Here is a 20,405-nt window from a genome sequence, read left to right on the forward strand (position 1 = left end):
GAAATGTGCCACATGCTGATAGTGTGGTACTTTCTCATGTTGCCAGATGGTTTCTGTGGGGTAATTGAAAGAGTTTGACGTGTTAAACAAGGCATCCGCCTTCTACGTGATACATTAGTGCACTGGTGGTTCTGAAATTTGGCAGACATCCCCTTTTATTGCTTGGAAGGAATCAGTTGTATAAACACTAAGCACTGGTCGCCTTGAAAGCTACTGGGAGAGCCAACCCTGTCCTGGTGCTGGTCTGAAAGCCTGGTTCCAGGAGACCTTATACTTCTGTCACTATTCTTTTGTGAATCGTCGTCTTAAGACTGATCTTTCTGACATCACGGTAAGTGTGCCTTGGCAGGTATAATATGAACGTCTAAAATAAAATTGCACCTCCCTCATACCTCCTCTGATCCTCCTGCAGAACTAGTAAATACAGTGGTAAAGCTAGCAGAATACCCAGGGGAAGAACTACAGTTATACAGAATTACCGCCTTCCAACAGTAAGTTATTGCTATGAAATATTTTGTGATATGGGTTGGCAATTGGTTGAGAGGTAAGAGATGGAGAGCAGGGATAAAGGGAATGTTTTCTAATTGACGGGTGTGACAAATGTTGTTCCTCAAGGAACTGTACTGGGGCCTCAGCTTTTCACCATATATCTGCCAATGACCTGGATGGAGAATAGAGAGTTGTATATCCAGGATTGCAGATGAACACTAAGTTAGGAGGCATAGTGAAGTGTAGATGGGTTACGTGAATGGGCAAAACTGTTGCAGGTGGAGTTCAATGTGGGGAAGTGAGGTGTAAGATTTGGCGAAAACATCGACAGCAATAGTATAAACTTTTGAACTTATTCTTTTGGACTTTAAGTTTTGGAATTTGGCTGTTACTGCACAAGGGCGGACAGCTGATGTGGGACAGGTTTAAACATGTCCCACAGGAATACACATCAGTGGGGCAAGAATCAATGTCTGAAATAGCAGGAAGATGGTTGATGGATGGAGCCCTTTGTCATGTAATCAGTGAGAGATCAAGGAGATCGGTTGGTTCTCAAGACACAAAGCAAGCTTTTCGACCACCCAGACACGATGGAGCCTAATCGAGGAAACTGCCCAGTAAGAACGGAACAGGCTGAAGACATGATTTTGCTCTTTCAGTTGTACTGCTTCAGGTGAAGGACAGTTGAAATTTTGGCTCGAGAAGAAGCATTTTGCAGGTATAAGAGTGGTAGGTTTCGGCTGCCATCTCTCTCCTCTTCGACGCTTACTCGCTTCGTTCAATGCACAAAGACTGAGCACTCCGTCTGGGACGGAGAGAAGAAACATCATCTACGAGCAAAGAGAGCCTCAGTATTTCGACTGGGAAGCTGACCTTGAGACTGGACTTGAATGCCACAGATTGCTACAGAACCAGAAGGTACGCCTCATTGGGAGAAGCAGCGAGTCAGCCAGAGGGGTAATTGGTGAGCATTTATCCCAGCCCACACATCTTTAAGACCATCGCATAGTGTGAAGGGGTGTCGTGTGTCCCAACCAAGCCTTAGGGGTTAGTGGGGAGGTTTTTGTATGGAGCGTAAGCATACGCACAATTCTGTTGGACAGATTCGGTGGTGCACTTTTGAATCCGAGCAGGGGTATTTTAGTTGTGGGTACTTCGTGTTAGGGGCCTGTTCAGATGGGCCAGGGTTGTGTGTTGTACTGTGTTTGTTTGTTTTACATCATCAGTATGTGTTTTGCTGGGTGCAGGTATGTGTTTTAACTTGAATAAAAGCATTTTGATGGATGAGACTGAAAGATCTGGTTATAACTGTGTATTTCTGTTCACTACTATAATTCCGGTGTCTAGAACTGTTGTAAGGGGGTTGATTCGAAACCACCAAGGGCAAACCCACTTAGAGAACATCCACTTTGGACCCAAGAAAGACAAATTTGAGTATTTTCCAAATGGTGAGAGACTAGGAGCAAAAAGATTTGGATGTCCATGTATACAAATCACTGAAAGCGAGTACAAAAAGTAATCAAAAAGGCTGATGGAATGTTGGCATTTATCTCCAGGGGTGGGAATACAAAAATGAGGAAGTGAAGCTTTAGTTGCGCAGAGCCTTCGGTAGAACCCATTTGGAGTACTGCGCTAATTTTGGGCACTGTACCTCAGGAAGGATGTATCGGCCTTGGAAGGGTTACTGTGCTGATTCACCAGATTTTTCTGGGGCTTAAAGGGTTCAATTATGAGACAACGGTGGGGTGCAGATTCTGCAATCGGCAATTCCGTAAATTGTGCCCAAAATTGTGCCCGTTTTGATTAGTGGATTCTCCCCCCCACCCCCGCCCGAGTTTCCGCACAAACACATTTGCATATTGGCGAATGCAAAACCTGCCATGAACCTACGCAATCGGGCAATGATTTACAAAAAATTTGCTTCAAAAAATATTTCTTGATGTATTTAAGAGTGGTAACTTGATAAAGTTTGATTAATAAAGCCGGAAATGGGTTTATCACCAAAAAATAAGCATTTTAAATCACAATGTCAATCCACCACCTGTGAGTAACCGGATTGTTAATGACTGAAAATTATTTCTAGAAAATCTAAAAAACGATTATCTAGTTAGATTGGGGTACAGTAGTCAGTTCCTTAGTAAATTAATTCAAAATCTTTCAAAATGTACCTGTCAATGTCCTTGCGCCAAAAAGATCCAGCTTAATTTTTGGAGTCTCCTCAAAGGGCTGCAAGTGACTGCAATTAGCAGAAACTCCCAATGGCGATTCATTCACCCTGGGGGCAAAGCCAGTTTGTGGGCGGGGCCGGCTTCTAGCACAATGTTTTTAAAACTATTGCAAAAGATCACGGAATCTCAAGTTGCACTGAATGCAATTTGGCCGTTATCGAGCGAAGTCTGCTGAAAAAGTATTCCCTTGAATTTAGAAGGTTTGAGGGTGATCTAGACAAAGAGAAGATGTTTCCACTTCTGGGCAAGACCAGAACTAAAGGCCATAAATATAAGATAGTCACTAATAAAACAAATAGGGAATTCAGAAGAAATCTCTTTACCCAGAGAGTGGTTAGAATGTGGTACTCGCTAGCACAGGGAGTAGGTGAGGAAAATAGCATAAATGCATTTAAGGGAAAGCTAGATCAGCACATGAGGGAGAAAGGACTAAAAGGATACGTTGATGAGGTTAGATGAAGAGGAGTGGGAGGTGGCTCATGTGTCACATAAACACCAGCATGGACCTGTTGTGCTGAATGGCCTGTTTCTGTGCTGTACACATTTTGTATTACTTTGAGGTATTTAAAATGATAAAGGGATTTGGGTAGAGAGAGAAAGAGAAATGATAGGGTAGAGAGAGAGAAATTATATCCTCTATTGGGGGAATCAGGGAGTTTGAATCAGTACAGTGGTTATTTTGGGCCCAAATTTGGCCCTCCCATTTTTTCGGCGCACTCACATGAGATCCGCCGACTTCCTACGATCCAAACGGCGCCAAAAAGATGTCCTGGGTTTCTGGCCCCTCTACCAACTCTCCTGGGGCTTGCTGCGGCGTGGCGAGTCCATTGGGGGGCGGAGCTAGGGCCCTACGCCTAAAAAAGTGCTGGCAGCTGTCTGCATGTGCAGTAGAGTGTTCGCGCATGCGCAGTAGCTCCTCCCATGATTGTGATGATGCGTGCCTGCAGCGTGGGACCCAACGCGTCTTGCCCCTGTCCCGGGCCGAGTGGCCTGCCGCACAGGCCGGCCGCTGTCTTCCCGCAGAGAGAAGTCAAGTCCCTCGGAGAGAGAAGTCAGTCCTCGGAGAGAGCAGTCAGTCCTCGGAGAGAGCAGTCAGTCTTCGGAGAGAGCAGTCAGTCCACGGAGGGAAGTCCTGGAAGTCGTCAGATAGAAGTCGTTGGGAGTGAAGTCCTTGGAGTGAAGTCCTGGAAATCATTGGAGAGATGTCCTCGGAGAGAAGTCCTGAAAGTCGTCGGAGAGAAATCCTCAGAGAGTCCTTGAGAGAATCGGAGTTGGAGAGGAGTCGGAGTCGGCCCGCTGACTTCCCGGGCCGAGTTAGGAAGGTAGGACTTAAGTTTTATTTTTTATTTATTATTGATGGTTTTTATGCTTCTTGAATGTTGTTGTGAAGGTGTTTAGTGCTTTGCAAGGTCCTCTCCGCTTTCCTTCCCCCCCCCCCATCTCTGGCTACTTGCGCTGATTTCTTAATTCTCCGCAAGGGTTTTCTGTGCGGCCACATACGCTGGCTTAAGTTAGTTTGGAGCAACTATTAGCTATCCAAACTGGCTTAAATGGCCAAAATGGGCGTAGGTGGCTGGTAACGCTCCCTTTTGAAAAAAAAACTGAACTAAAAAAATTCCTAACTCACTTACACTGGCGCAAATTAAATGTGGGGAATGGGGATTTTTAAGATACTCTCGAAAAATCAAGTTGCTCCAAAGAAAACGGAGCAACTCCTGGCCAAATTTGGGCCCAATGAGTGGTTGTGTGAAATAAATGAAAGTTCTCACAGAAACCAGTCCTGGTGAGCAACAGAGGATAGAGAAATTGAATTTGCCAGGCTTTGGTAAGGAATCAATTAATTATTAAGAGAGACCCATGAGCTAAATGAGAAGCTGTTCTCACAAAGGGCAAATGACCCACTGTGGACTTTCTCATTCAATTGCATTTCCACGGGGTATTCTCCTGATCTTTCAGCAAAATTTTGGTGGACAATGTCAAAGAAATTTTATAAACAGCAACTTTGCCATTTCACCAGAGTTTCTGTAGATATTCCGACAAAGTTATCACAGATTGGGAAAACTACTATGGAAATTCAACCCCTATGTTTATATATATGTTATACTTTTAATATATGCTGATTATTGTACTTCATATTTATTTATTTGAAAATTAGAATCTAATCTGTAAACATCTGGTCTGTAAGGTACGTCCATTATTTGAAAGACAATTTGATCTCATAATACAAGGCTACACTAAATCCAATAATCAGATTATTACAAGTAGGTAATTCTTAGCCCAAGGGTAATGCATCTCTGTGAAGGCAGGGTATAGAAAAGGTACAGGTTCTGGATTGTAGGGAACAAGGCCCACTTATGGGAATCCTTGTTCGACCACTGAGAGAGGAAACAATACTAAAAAACCTATTATACAGCTGGGCTATATAATACTTGAATCATAGGGATTATTTACAGACTTTTTCTCCTCTTAAACACTGAATTCATGTTGAGCCTGTTAATATCAATAATTTATGAATGCTATATAAATGTAGGCTGTCTACAGTTCCAAATATATTTCAGTTACTGAGGTCACCTCATAACCTCTACGCCAAGGTAACACTGGAACTATTCTTTATGCCCTCATTGTGAAAACAAATTAATTGTGCAGCAAAGAATAAGGGAAGGTGAAATAAACTCCTTCCTTGTGGTTTGAGCCATACTGCCCCAATAAATGTAAAACTCAGACATCAAGTATGTTATTTTCTCCACGTTTAGACAGATTTACTGAGAATTTGAGAGGAGTGCTCAGAGCTCTCACATTTAGTGTTAGAGGGTCATTGGATTAGAGTAACTTCACTGATCCTATTGTTACAAATTTCACCAAATATTTTATTGGGTTCAGAATCAGGAGTTTACTTTTACTGCCCGATATGTAGTCATGTGATCGTGTGACCTGGGAGTCATAACACTGAAACCCCTCATTGTGTGTACTGGATACTCACACGTGCTCTCACATGCATTCCAGATGGCAGATTGATAAACACTGTAGTAAGATGAGGCCAATTATAAACCAACATGCTGCTTAGTTTTACATGTTGTATAATAATGAATAAAACACGCTTTTCAGAGTAATTCAATCTAATCCCAATTGTTTCTTGTAATATAGAAAATAACAAAGTAGACATGTAAATGGAGTAAATGCATCTCACAGACTATTGATCCTTGAAACTAGTTGGGTCTAACCTTAGGACAAGAGGGTTCGCTGCCTCGCTAAATTCCCATTTCAAATTTGCCACAGACGGCCTGTGGCCCAGACAGATAGGAAGCCGAAGACATGACCTCTGACTCTCCCCCAGGTCTCTGTCAGGGATTGATTCGCTGCCGATTGAGATTGCTACCATCTTCCAGAGTGAAGGTCCTCTGGAAGCTCCACCTCTTTGGGCTCAATGAATCTATTCCAACATTATAGGCTGATTTTAACTCTCTCCACCTGATGCAAACTAGCCAGTGGACTCACCATCATACTTCCTCTCGTGTTTTCATAGATGGCTGAGGCACACTGATCAGGCAGGAGCCTCATGAATTCATGCAAATTGGTTACATATATGATGGCATTTTAACAGTCTACAGGGCAGAGTGTCTGCTGTGGATGCTCCTTTTAGTAAAACTTGGTGAAAGAGTAGAAGTAGCCCTTTGAGGTAAATGCTAACTTTATTTTTACATGGCCAGGAGGAACAGGAGTTTGTGACCATGAAAATCTACTCTTATCAAACTGCACACCAGCATACAAGATGCAAACATGTACAGTACAAATTAGTTGTTAGTTTAAAAAAAAACAATTTATTCATTCACCTTCATAAAAATCTCTTCTATTGTGTAATATGAGGGTGATTTGCTTTTAAGCAACTCATTTAGTTCTCTATGCCCTGCTTGCATTCTCATCTGTTAATTATTCATTTACCAGTATATATACAGGTACCAAACACTGAAAATAATCATGAACTTATTTTTGCAAACAAAATAGCACTTTATACGGACTCTTCCCGAGTGCATATCCCCAGTAATTGTATACAAAAGTGATTGCAAAACATTACTCATTTTATTACAAAGGTAGTCTATTCCCTATCTGCTGACTTTCAATCACTTTAGACATGTGATGTGAAGAGCTGAAATGTTGCACAGAAATGTTTTACTTCCAGTCAGCCTGTAGCATAATGATCGTAAATGAGCTTTCAAGTTAAACAGCCTTCAGCATTCAAGGGCAGCTTAAATGATTTTTCCCTACCTTATGGGTATTACAACAGGAGTGCTGCAAATTACAATAAATAGAAATGTAATTAACTGCAAGCAGTAAGTTGTCACCCAAACATCACACAGCCACAATTAATCACAGATTAGCAACCGAAAAGCAAAAATTGAGGTACCCTATTAAACTGGCAATCACTATGGCAGAGCTGATTAGAACATTACCAACCATGATGAGAATAGTTAAGTTTATTGAACAAAATGAGGTCTTTTTAAATTGAGAAACCAAAGTGAGGGGACAAGGCACATAGTGAGGTTCACTTACAAGCTTTTAAAAAAGTAAGTTGGGAATTAGAAAGAAATGAGGCAATTCAGGAAGGAATGACTGAGGGATGCAAGGAGTTCCGCAGTTCTGAGGTCCTAGAAAAAGATGAGTCAGAGCAGGAGGCTGTGTGACGAATCTTGATTTGAACATAATGGGGAAATAAGGAGAAGGATCAGCATATAATATGGCAGCATATAATATGGCAGATTTGGAGCTGAGAATTACTAAGAGAAGAAAGTTCAGATCAGCACTGCCCATAGCAAAATGTTTAAAATGGAGATGAGAAAGATTGTAATGGTGAGAGAGGTTAGAAGCTTGAGGTGACCTATGATGAGAATAGTTAAGTTTATTGAACAAAATGAGGTCTTTTTAAATTGAGAAACCAAAGTGAGGGGACAAGGCACATAGTGAGGTTCACTTACAAGCTTTTAAAAAAGTAAGTTGGGAATTAGAAAGAAATGAGGCAATTCAGGAAGGAATGACTGAGGGATGCAACAAGCAGAGAATCACCAGACTTTAGCTGGCTGGTACCATAAATCCTACCCCCTCCACCCAAGTGTACAAGACCAGAAATTTGCAGTTTATGAGACCACTGAAGAAGGTCCAGATGTGGCACATCAAAACCAAAGCTGATTTTTACTGAAAGTGTGTTGGGCAGGATTTTATTAACATAGTTGTGCAGATGAAAGAATTTTCATTTAACTCACTTTGAAAATTGCATTTGTTTTTGTAAGGGCAAAGCAGCATTAGTCTTTTTTTAAATTTGTTCACAGGATGTGGGTGTCACTAGCATTTACTATCCATCCCTAAATGCCCTCGAGAAAGTGGTCGTGAGCCACCTTCTTGAACCGCTGCAGTCGCTGTGGTGGAGGTACTCCCACAGTGCTGTTAGAGAGGGAGTTCCAAGATTTTGACCCTGCAACTATGAAGGATCAGCGATATATTTCCAAGTGAGGATGGGACGTGATTTAGAGGGGAACGCGGAGGTGGTGATGTTCCCATGCAGCCACTGCCCTTGTCCTTCAATGTGGTAAAAATAATGGGTTTGGGGAGATGCTGTCGAAGAAGCTTTGGTGCGTTCTACTGTAAACATTACCAGCACTGACAGCTCTCAAACTAGTGAGTGCAAAATTACACACCCCAAAAATTATATCATTTTATATAAATGAATGCTCACAAAGTACTTTTTCTTAGGCAGTATTATCATAGAAATATAGAAACATAGAAAATAGGTGCAGCAGTAGGCCATCCGGCCCTTCGAGCCTGTACCACCATTCAAAAAGATTATGGCTGATCATTCACCTCAGTACCCCTTTCCTGTTTTCTCTCCATACCCCTTGATCCCTTTAGCCGTAAGGGCCATATCTAACTCCATTTTGAATATATCTAACGAACTGGCATCAACAACTCTCTGCGGTAGAGAATTCCACAGGTGAACCACTCTCTGAGTGAAGAAGTTTCTCCTCATCTCGGTCCTAAATGGCTTACCTCTTATCCTTAGACTGTGACCCTGGTCCTGGACTTCCCCCAACCTCAGGAACATTCTTCCCGCATCTAACCTGTCCAGGCCCGTCAGAATTTTATATGTTTCGATGAGATCCCCTCTCATTCTTCTAAACTCCAATGAATAGAGGCCCAGTCGATCCAGTCTCTCCTCATATGTCAGTCCTGCCATCCCGGGAATCAGTCTGGTGAACCTTCGCTGCACTCCCTCAATAGCAAGAACGTCCTTCCTCAGATTAGGAGACCAAAACTGAACACAATATTCCAGGTGAGGCCTCACCAAGGCCCTGTACAACTGCAGTAAGACCTCCCTGCTCCTAAACTCAAATCCCCTAGCTATGAAGGCCAACATTCCATTTGCCTTCTTCACCTCCTGATGTACCTGCATGCCAACTTTCAATGACTGATGTACCATGACACCCAGGTCTTGCTGCACCTCTCCTTCTACTAATCTGTCACCATTCAGATAATATTCTGCCTTTCTGTTTTTGCCACCAAAATGGATAACCTCACATTTATCCACATTATACTGCATCTACCATGCATCTGCCCATTCACCTAACCTGTTCAAGTCAACCTGCAGACTCTTAGCATCCTCCTCACAGCTCACACCGCCACCGAGCTTAGTGTCATCTGCAAACTTGGAGATATTACACTCAATTCCTTCATCTAAATCATTGATGTATATTGTAAATAGCTGCGGTTCCAGCACTGAGATCTGCGACACCCCACTAGTCACTGCCTGCCATTCTGAAAAAGACCTGTTTATCCCGATTCTCTGCTTCCTGTCTGCCAACTAGTTCTCTAACCACGTCAATGTATTACCTCCAATACCATTTTGCACACCAATCTCTTGTGTGGGACCTTCTCAAATGCCTTTTGAAAGTCCAAATACACCACATCCACTGGTTCTCCCTTGTCCCCTCTACTGGTTACATCCCCCAAAAATTCTAGAAGATTTGTCAAGCATGATTTCCCTTTCATAAATCCATGCTGACTTGGACCAATCCTGTCACTGCTTTCCAAATGCGCTGATATTTCATCTTTAATAATTGATTCCAACATTTTCCCCACTACTGATGTCAGGCTAACCGGTCTATAATTCCCCGTTTTCTCTCTCCCTCCTTTTTTAAAAAGTGGTGTTACATTCGCTAACCTCCAATCCATAGGAACTGATCCAGAGTCGATAGACTGCTGGAAAATGATCACCAATGCATCCACTATTTCTAGGGCCACTTCCTTAAGTACTTTGGGATGCAGACTATCAGGCCCTGGGGATTTATCGGCCTTCAATCCCATCAATTTCCCTAACACAAATTCCTGACTAAAAAGGATTTCCTTCAGTTCCTCCTTCTCGCTAGACCCTCAGTCCCCTAGTATTTCCAGAAAGTTATTTGTGTCTTCCTTCGTGAAGACAGAACTAAAGTATTTGTTCAACTGGTCTGCCATTTCTTTGTTCCCCATTATAAATTCACCTGATTCTGACTGCAAGGGATCTCTGTTTGTCTTCACTTATCTTTTTCTCTTCACATATCTATAGAAGCTTTTGCAGTCAGTTGTTATGTTCCCAGCAAGCTTCCTCTCATACTCTATTTTCCCCCTCCTAATTAAACCCTTTATCCTTCTCTGCTGAATTCTAAATTTCTCCCAGTCCTCAGGTTTGCTGCCTTTCCTGGCCAATTTATATGCCTCTTCCTTGGATTCAACACTATTCCTGATTTCTCTTGTTAGCCACGGTTGAGCCACCTTCCCCATTTTATTTTTACTCCAGGCAGGGATGTACAATAGGTGAAGTTCATCCATGTGATCTTTAAATGTCTGCCATTGCCTATCCACCGTCAACCCTTTAAGCATCATTCGCCAGTCTATTCTAGCCAATTCATGTCTCATATCATCGAAGTTACCTTTCCTTAAGTTCAGGACTCTTGTCTCTGAATTAACTGTGTCGCTCTCCATCTTAATAAAGAATTCTACCATATTATGGTCACTCTTCCCCAAGGGGCCTCACACAAAAAGATTGCTACTTAGTCCTTTCTCATTACACATCACCCAGTCTAGGATGGCCAGCCGTCTCGTTGGTTCCTCGACATATTGGCCTAGAGAACCATCCCTAATACACACCAGGAAATCCTCCTGCACCGTATTGCTACCAGTTTGGTTAGCCCAATCAATATATAGATTAAAGTCGCCCATGATAACTGCTGAACCTTTATTGCACGCAAACCTAATTTCTTGTTTGATGCTGTCCCCAACTTCACTACTACTGTTTGGTGACCAAAGAATACTGATTGTCCTCCCTGGGTTGCTATTTCAGGACTGGTTTTGAGAATGCATGCTTTTGGCATGGAACCTTACCAGTCAGGTCCAGATATTGGGAAATTGTGGGTACACATCCGACAATTTCCTGACCTGTAGAATTAATGGATGGAGCGTGTCTGCCATTTTCCTAAATGGCAGTCCCAGGTGGTAAGCTTTCATGCCAGCAAGCGAACATTGAAAAAAAATCTCTTGCCTGTTCATAGAATTTTGATATTCATGATATTTAATGACAGCATACTTGCAAATACCTGTAAATATTATCCAAGGATTGATCGATATCTGAAATCTGTTCTATCATATCAGTTATAGACATTTGAGATGAAATCTCAGAGATTTGATCTTATTTTGCAAAATAACCTCTAATATGCACTGAACCACATCTCAAGCCTAATTTTTCACATCTCTATATAATAAAGTTAAGAAAGCAGAGGCATCATACTCACTCTTTCCACATCAGTCTATAGGGCTAGACTTTCCACTCGGATCGCTATCGCCCAGAAATGGCTTTTTAAAAATTTTTCAGAATCGCTAGAATATCGCCCATTTTAAAATCCGCTAATTTTGTCTTTTTAATTTGGGCGATAGCCTTAGCAATTTGAAATGAGCGATAGCGATGTATTCAGTTGTACAACGCTGGCGTCCATAGCAACGGCTGTTCTGCGCATGCACATTTTTTTTTCAGGCAAAGAACTTTTCCCGCGATTCGGGAAGTCAGGGGCCATCTGCGCATGCTCAGAAGGCAAAGGGAGGGAGAGAGAGAAGGAAGATTTTTGAGGAGGAATTTTTTGAAGGAGTTAAGAAGAATATAAGATGGAGATGGACCACGATGAGTCGGGAGAGAGTGTGGAGGAGGTTGCAGGGAGAAGGAGGGTGAAAGCCTTCTCGGAAGAAGCAAACGAGGCCTTAGTGCACGAGGTGGAGACTCGGTGGGGCCAATTAACCCGAGGTGGGTGTGGGAAACATCCCCCCTGGATTCACCAAAGAATATGGGCGGATATCTCTGCTGTTGTCTCATCTGTGGCCCACGATAGGTGAGAGGCGGACCAGTGCCGCAAGCGCTGGAACAGTCTTGTTTCATCGGCAAGAGTAAGTATTAATTATTACATTTATAATTGTAATGATGCACTGACTCATTAATTAGAATGTAGATCTGCCGGATTGTAAATAAGCTGGGTAATCTTGGGTAGCTTCCCTGTTAAGATTTGGGTTGGGGTCGGAACCTGCGCCCTTTAAGTCTAATTTTGCTGAGATGCCTTAAATTTAATCGACAGTATTAATTATTTAAAGGCTCTGATCGAAAATTGGGGCCAAAGGAATGAATGGAAACAGACAGACCGCAAACACTCGTCATTTCTACCACTTTAGTTTAGAAGGAGAATTATTACATTATATCGCTGCTTGTAGGTTGTGAGCAACTCTTTAATTTGGGCACCGTCTCCTTTTTGGTTATGTTGGTGGATGGGGGCACGACTGAGCACTGCGGGGTCTGGTCACCTTTACCCAGACTGTGTGAGTCTCTCCGGCTGCTGTCATCCACACAGTGACCCAGCCTGGACTGGGGGAGAGCTGCCCTGGCTCACTGTATGCCCTGGGACATTTGGGACATTAGCTCCGGCCACACGGAGGTCTCCGAGCACAGCACAGCCCCCTCCCATTAAAGTTCTGTCATTGCCGAGCTCACCAGCGGTCCTGATTCCCCCCCTCAGGGACCTCCATCGATTCCAATAAACCGCCTCCCTCCCCTCAGGCGCCAAATGGCACAGCCCGTGGATGGGGCCTTTCCTGCAGATTGTACGCGAGATGTTTGGTGTCAAGCATTAGTTCCTAAACACAATCTTATTAAATATTTTCTCTGACCGTAGATGTTATAACCATGCATCCATTGGATATAAACCGTATTAGCATATAACGTTAATGATGAATAGCATGTGGGGTGACTAATTGTGGATTACATTTTCTGTTGTGTTTCCGTAATAGGACCTAGTCAATTCGCTTATGCCATGCTCTTGTCACGTTTGCAGAGGAAGATATCAAGAATCAGGCGGAGCGGAGGTGGACCGGAGGAGGGCCTGCTGATCTGCACCCTCTGACTGATCTGGAGGAGTGTGCCGCAGCCTTAGTGGGCACCCATAATCGTTCTACCACCCATGGTGGTGCAGATCCCATTGTTGCGCCTCGTGAGTAATGTTTAAACAGTGGTAATTTAAAGTAATTTAATGCCATTTGATTATAATATATGAATGATGTAATGTTATGCATGCAGCTTCTGTACTCTTCTGTACTCTCATGTTAACCATTTGTAATGTCTCTCGTTCACAGTTATTGCAGTAGTGTTGTTCCTCGTACATATGTCTGCGCAGCGCAAGCATTCTCATGTCTCCCCTTCTCTTCTACAACCTCAATTATGTTTTCCAGTTCCCCAGGCACAACGGGAGGCCCCTGGAGCATCACCACTACCGCTGCAGGTCGTGCTCACCACGGGTGAAGAAGAAGAACATGCAACCAAGGGGGAGGATGATGAACGAGAAATGTCATCTGTGGTACCTGCGGCCCTGTCATCCTCAATGGATGAAGTAGCGGGGCCAAGTGGCTTGCAGCAGGGCACTCCGAGCCATCCAGTGCCCACACCGACCCCACGGAGGTTGAGTCAGGCAGATGTCAATGAGGATATGGTTACACTGTCAAGGGCGAGCATCGATATAGGTCGAGAACTCCTCCAAGCGCTTGGTGGGTTGACCAGCAACATTGCCACACAGTCTGCCAGAATATCGGAGGGCACGGGGCAGATAGTTGTGGCAATGGGGCGAACGACTGACTCTGCTGATGCCTTGTGGCATGCGGTAGTTTCGGGATTCGGCACTGCACCCCAAGGTGCCGTACCACCATCCAGCACAACATATGCGAGACAGGAGGAAGAACTCCCTTCTGACTCAAAAAACGTTTCTTCGCAAACGTCTTCTCCCCGATCCACTGAGGTCATTCTGCATCGTCACCCCAACAACAGCACCCTTGAGGTGCTCTGCTACAAGACGTTATGGTCTAATTACTAGGGGATTAAGTGGGAAAGTGGGGGCTATGACAAGGTGGGTCAAGTTAGAGGAGGGAAACGTGGCCGCAGGTGAGGGGGGGCAGTATATTATTGCTTTATTATAAAAAAAATTGTTGATTGTTGACTGTTGGGGATGGTGGGAGGTTGAACCACTCTTATCTCCCTTATCCGGCACCATTCCCTGCCGCCAGGTGGTGCATGCGCAGACACTTCTCGGGACCCGCCGGTCCGCCATCACTTCTCGGGGCCCGCCGGTCCACAGACACTTCTCGGGACCCGCCGGTCCGCCATCACTTCTCGGGGCTCGCCGGTCCACAGACACTTCTCGGGGCCCGCCGGTCCACAGACACTTCTCGGGGCCCGCCGGTCCACAGACACTTCTCGGGGCCCGCCATCACTTCTCGGGGCCCGCCATCACTTCTCGGGGCCCGCCGGTCCACAGACACTTCTCGGGGCCCGCCGATCCGCCATCACTTCTCGGGACCCGCCGGTCCACAGACACTTCTCGGGGCCCGCCGATCCGCCATCACTTCTCGGGACCCGCCGGTCCACAGACACTTCTCGGGGCCCGCCGGTCCACAGACACTTCTCGGGGCTCGCCGGTCCACAGACACTTCTCGGGGCCCGCCGATCCGCCATCACTTCTCGGGACCCGCCGGTCCACAGACACTTCTTGGGGCCCGCCGGTCCACAGACACTTCTCGGGGCCCGCCATCACTTCTCGGGGCCCGCCATCACTTCTCGGGGCCCGCCGGTCCGCCATCACTTCTCGGGGCCCGCCGATCCGCCATCACTTCTCGGGACCCGCCGGTCCACAGACACTTCTCGGGGCCCGCCGATCCGCCATCACTTCTCGGGACCCGCCGGTCCACAGACACTTCTCGGGGCCCGCCGGTCCACAGACACTTCTCGGGGCCCGCCGGTCCACAGACACTTCTCGGGGCCCGCCATCACTTCTCGGGGCCCGCCATCACTTCTCGGGGCCCGCCGGTCCACAGACACTTCTCGGGGCCCGCCGATCCGCCATCACTTCTCGGGACCCGCCGGTCCACAGACACTTCTCGGGGCCCGCCGATCCGCCATCACTTCTCGGGACCCGCCGGTCCACAGACACTTCTCGGGGCCCGCCGGTCCACAGACACTTCTCGGGGCTCGCCGGTCCACAGACACTTCTCGGGGCCCGCCGATCCGCCATCACTTCTCGGGACCCGCCGGTCCACAGACACTTCTCGGGGCCCGCCGGTCCACCATCACTTCTCGCGGCCCGCCGGTCCACAGACACTTCTCGGGACCCGCCGGTCCACAGACACTTCTCGGGGCCCGCCGATCCGCCATCACTTCTCGGGACCCGCCGGTCCACAGACACTTCTCGGGGCCCGCCGATCCGCCATCACTTCTCGGGACCCGCCGGTCCGCCATCACTTCTCGGGGCCCGCCGGTCCACAGACACTTCTCGGGGCCCGCCATCACTTCTCGGGGCCCGCCATCACTTCTCGGGGCCCGCCGGTCCGCCATCACTTCTCGGGGCCCGCCGATCCGCCATCACTTCTCGGGACCCGCCGGTCCACAGACACTTCTCGGGGCCCGCCGATCCGCCATCACTTCTCGGGACCCGCCGGTCCACCATCACTTCTCGGGGCCCGCCGGTCCACAGACACTTCTCGGGGCCCGCCGGTCCACAGACACTTCTCGGGGCCCGCCATCACTTCTCGGGGCCCGCCATCACTTCTCGGGGCCCGCCGGTCCACAGACACTTCTCGGGGCCCGCCGATCCGCCATCACTTCTCGGGACCCGCCGGTCCACAGACACTTCTCGGGGCCCGCCGATCCGCCATCACTTCTCGGGACCCGCCGGTCCACAGACACTTCTCGGGGCCCGCCGGTCCACAGACACTTCTCGGGGCCCGCCATCACTTCTCGGGGCCCGCCATCACTTCTCGGGGCCCGCCGGTCCACAGACACTTCTCGGGGCCCGCCGATCCGCCATCACTTCTCGGGACCCGCCGGTCCACAGACACTTCTCGGGGCCCGCCGATCCGCCATCACTTCTCGGGACCCGCCGGTCCACAGACACTTCTCGGGGCCCGCCGGTCCACAGACACTTCTCGGGGCCCGCCGGTCCACAGACACTTCTCGGGGCCCGCCATCACTTCTCGGGGCCCGCCATCACTTCTCGGGGCCCGCCGGTCCACAGACACTTCTCGGGGCCCGCCGATCCGCCATCACTTCTCGGGACCCGCCGGTCCACAGACACTTCTCGGGGCCCGCCGATCCGCCATCACTTCTCGGGACCCGCCGGTCCACAGACACTTCTCGGGGCCCGCCGGTCCACCATCACTTCTCGCGGCCCGCCGGTCCACAGACACTTCTCGGGACCCGCCGGTCCACAGACACTTCTCGGGGCTCGCCGGTCCACAGACACTTCTCGGGGCCCGCCGATCCGCCATCACTTCTCGGGACCCGCCGGTCCACAGACACTTCTCGGGGCCCGCCGGTCCACCATCACTTCTCGCGGCCCGCCGGTCCACAGACACTTCTCGGGACCCGCCGGTCCACAGACACTTCTCGGGGCCCGCCGATCCGCCATCACTTCTCGGGACCCGCCGGTCCACAGACACTTCTCGGGGCCCGCCGATCCGCCATCACTTCTCGGGACCCGCCGGTCCACAGACACTTCTCGGGGCCCGCCGGTCCACAGACACTTCTCGGGGCTCGCCGGTCCACAGACACTTCTCGGGGCCCGCCGATCCGCCATCACTTCTCGGGACCCGCCGGTCCACAGACACTTCTTGGGGCCCGCCGGTCCACAGACACTTCTCGGGGCCCGCCATCACTTCTCGGGGCCCGCCATCACTTCTCGGGGCCCGCCGGTCCGCCATCACTTCTCGGGGCCCGCCGATCCGCCATCACTTCTCGGGACCCGCCGGTCCACAGACACTTCTCGGGGCCCGCCGATCCGCCATCACTTCTCGGGACCCGCCGGTCCACAGACACTTCTCGGGGCCCGCCGGTCCACAGACACTTTTCGGGGCCCGCCGGTCCACAGACACTTCTCGGGGCCCGCCATCACTTCTCGGGGCCCGCCATCACTTCTCGGGGCCCGCCGGTCCACAGACACTTCTCGGGGCCCGCCGATCCGCCATCACTTCTCGGGACCCGCCGGTCCACAGACACTTCTCGGGGCCCGCCGATCCGCCATCACTTCTCGGGACCCGCCGGTCCACAGACACTTCTCGGGGCCCGCCGGTCCACAGACACTTCTCGGGGCTCGCCGGTCCACAGACACTTCTCGGGGCCCGCCGATCCGCCATCACTTCTCGGGACCCGCCGGTCCACAGACACTTCTCGGGGCCCGCCGGTCCACCATCACTTCTCGCGGCCCGCCGGTCCACAGACACTTCTCGGGACCCGCCGGTCCACAGACACTTCTCGGGGCCCGCCGATCCGCCATCACTTCTCGGGACCCGCCGGTCCACAGACACTTCTCGGGGCCCGCCGATCCGCCATCACTTCTCGGGACCCGCCGGTCCGCCATCACTTCTCGGGGCCCGCCGGTCCACAGACACTTCTCGGGGCCCGCCATCACTTCTCGGGGCCCGCCATCACTTCTCGGGGCCCGCCGGTCCGCCATCACTTCTCGGGGCCCGCCGATCCGCCATCACTTCTCGGGACCCGCCGGTCCACAGACACTTCTCGGGGCCCGCCGATCCGCCATCACTTCTCGGGACCCGCCGGTCCACCATCACTTCTCGGGGCCCGCCGGTCCACAGACACTTCTCGGGGCCCGCCGGTCCACAGACACTTCTCGGGGCCCGCCATCACTTCTCGGGGCCCGCCATCACTTCTCGGGGCCCGCCGGTCCACAGACACTTCTCGGGGCCCGCCGATCCGCCATCACTTCTCGGGACCCGCCGGTCCACAGACACTTCTCGGGGCCCGCCGATCCGCCATCACTTCTCGGGACCCGCCGGTCCACAGACACTTCTCGGGGCCCGCCGGTCCACAGACACTTCTCGGGGCTCGCCGGTCCACAGACACTTCTCGGGGCCCGCCGATCCGCCATCACTTCTCGGGACCCGCCGGTCCACAGACACTTCTCGGGGCCCGCCGGTCCACCATCACTTCTCGCGGCCCGCCGGTCCACAGACACTTCTCGGGACCCGCCGGTCCACAGACACTTCTCGGGGCCCGCCGATCCGCCATCACTTCTCGGGACCCGCCGGTCCACAGACACTTCTCGGGGCCCGCCGATCCGCCATCACTTCTCGGGACCCGCCGGTCCGCCATCACTTCTCGGGACCCGCCGGTCCACCATCACTTCTCGGGGCCCGCCAGTCCGCCATCACATCTCGGGGCCCGCCGGTCCGCCATCACTTCTCGGGACCCGCCGGTCCGCCATCACTTCTCGGGGCCCGCCTGTCCGCCATCACATCTCGGGGCCCGCCGGTCCGCCATCACATCTCGGGGCCCGCCGGTCCACAGACACTTCTCGGGACCCGCCGGTCCGCCATCACTTCTCGGGGCCCGCCGGTCCACAGACACTTCTCGGGGCCCGCCGGTCCACAGACACTTCTCGGGGCCCGCCGGTCCGCTATCACTTCTCGGGGCCCGCCGGTCCACAGACACTTCTCGGGGCCCGCCGGTCCACAGACACTTCTCGGGGCCCGCCGATCCGCCATCACATCTCGGGGCCCGCCGGTCCGCCATCACTTCTCGGGACCCGCCGGTCTGCCATCACTTCTCGGGGCCCGCCGGTCCACCATCACTTCTCGGGACCCGCCGGTCCGCAGACACTTCTCGGGGCCCGCCAGTCCGCCATCACTTCTCGGGGCCCGCCGGTCCACCATCACTTCTCGGGACCCGCCGGTCCGCAGACACTTCTCGGGGCCCGCCGGTCCACAGACACTTCTCGGGACCCGCCGGTCCGCAGACACTTCTCGGGGCCCGCCGGTCCACAGACACTTCTCGGGGCCCGCCAGTCCGCCATCACTTCTCGGGACCCGCCGGTCCACAGACACTTCTCGGGGCCCGCCGGTCCACAGACACTTCTCGGGGCCCGCCGGTCCACCATCACTTCTCGGGGCCCGCCGGTCCACAGACACTTCTCGGGGCCCGCCGGTCCACCATCACATCTCGGGGCCCGCCGGTCCGCCATCACTTCTCGGGGCCCGCCGGTCCACCATCACTTCTCGGGGCCCGCCGGTCCACCATCACTTCTCGGGGCCCGCCAGTCCGCCATCACTTCTCGGGGCCCGCCGGTCCACAGACACTTCTCGGGGCCCGCCGGTCCACAGACACTTCTCGGGACCCGCCGGTCCGCAGACACTTCTCGGGACCCGCCGGTCCACCATCACTTCTCGGGGCCCGCCGGTCCGCAGACACTTCTCGGGACCCGCCGGTCCACCATCACTTCTCGGGGCCCGCCGGTCCACAGACACTTCTCGGGACCCGCCGGTCCACAGACACTTCTCGCGGCCCGCCGGTCCACAGACACTTCTCGGGACCCGCCGGTCCACAGACACTTCTCGGGGCCCGCCGGTCCACAGACACTTCTCGGGGCCCGCCGGTCCGCCATCAATCCTCGGGACCCACTCGGGCCGCCGATCATCTCCTCCCTAGCCCCCCCCCCCCCGAGTGACCTCCTCCCCCTCCGCCGTCACCCCGGGCCATCTCCCCCCGCTCCCCACACCGCCCCTCGGGCCGATGACCTCACTTCACCCGGCAAGATCCCTCATTCGACACAGGCCAGGTCCCTAGGGTGCAGGATAAGGGAGGTTCAACCTGTATTGTTGTTGAAAAAATGTTGTTCACTTTTGGGGGTTGGGGTGGCTATATATAGTTTGTTAAAATTTTTTTTAATCAATTGTAAATTATTAAAAAATTTTACTTAACTTTACAATTCTAACATAAGATAAAACATCAACACAAGGGTTGCAAACAATGGCCATGGCCAGGCAAGGATGAAACATAACGCAACTGTAACTGTCACTAGCGTAACACCTCTGCATCCTGTAAAGGTGCTCTCAGGGTGATGTGCGTACAGTCTATTGCTCCCTGCACCTTGGGGAAGTTTGCAATTCACGAGAAACCCAAAGCCCTCTCAGTCTGTGCCTCCCTGGTCATAGGGAAGCTTATAAAGTCCATCCTGTGTGCGTAAAGGGTTTCAGTCACCTGTTGAATGGAGTAATGTGTGGCGTGCTGAAAGATACCGCAAATGTCGCCAGCTGAGGCCTGAAAGGATTCTGATGCATAGAAGGAAAGTGCCGCAG

General features: G+C 50.8%; 1 protein-coding gene across 2 annotated transcripts in view; it reads right to left on the minus strand.

The window, feature by feature from the left end:
- LOC139264430 (retinoic acid receptor beta-like) overlaps positions 1 to 20,405 on the minus strand; it is a 358,884-nt gene that overhangs the window by 23,710 nt on the left and 314,769 nt on the right. The gene's annotated exons all lie outside the window — the stretch shown is intronic.

The sequence above is a fragment of the Pristiophorus japonicus genome, chromosome 5 (assembly GCF_044704955.1).
Source record: "Pristiophorus japonicus isolate sPriJap1 chromosome 5, sPriJap1.hap1, whole genome shotgun sequence".
NCBI classification, from domain to species: Eukaryota; Metazoa; Chordata; class Chondrichthyes; family Pristiophoridae; genus Pristiophorus; species Pristiophorus japonicus.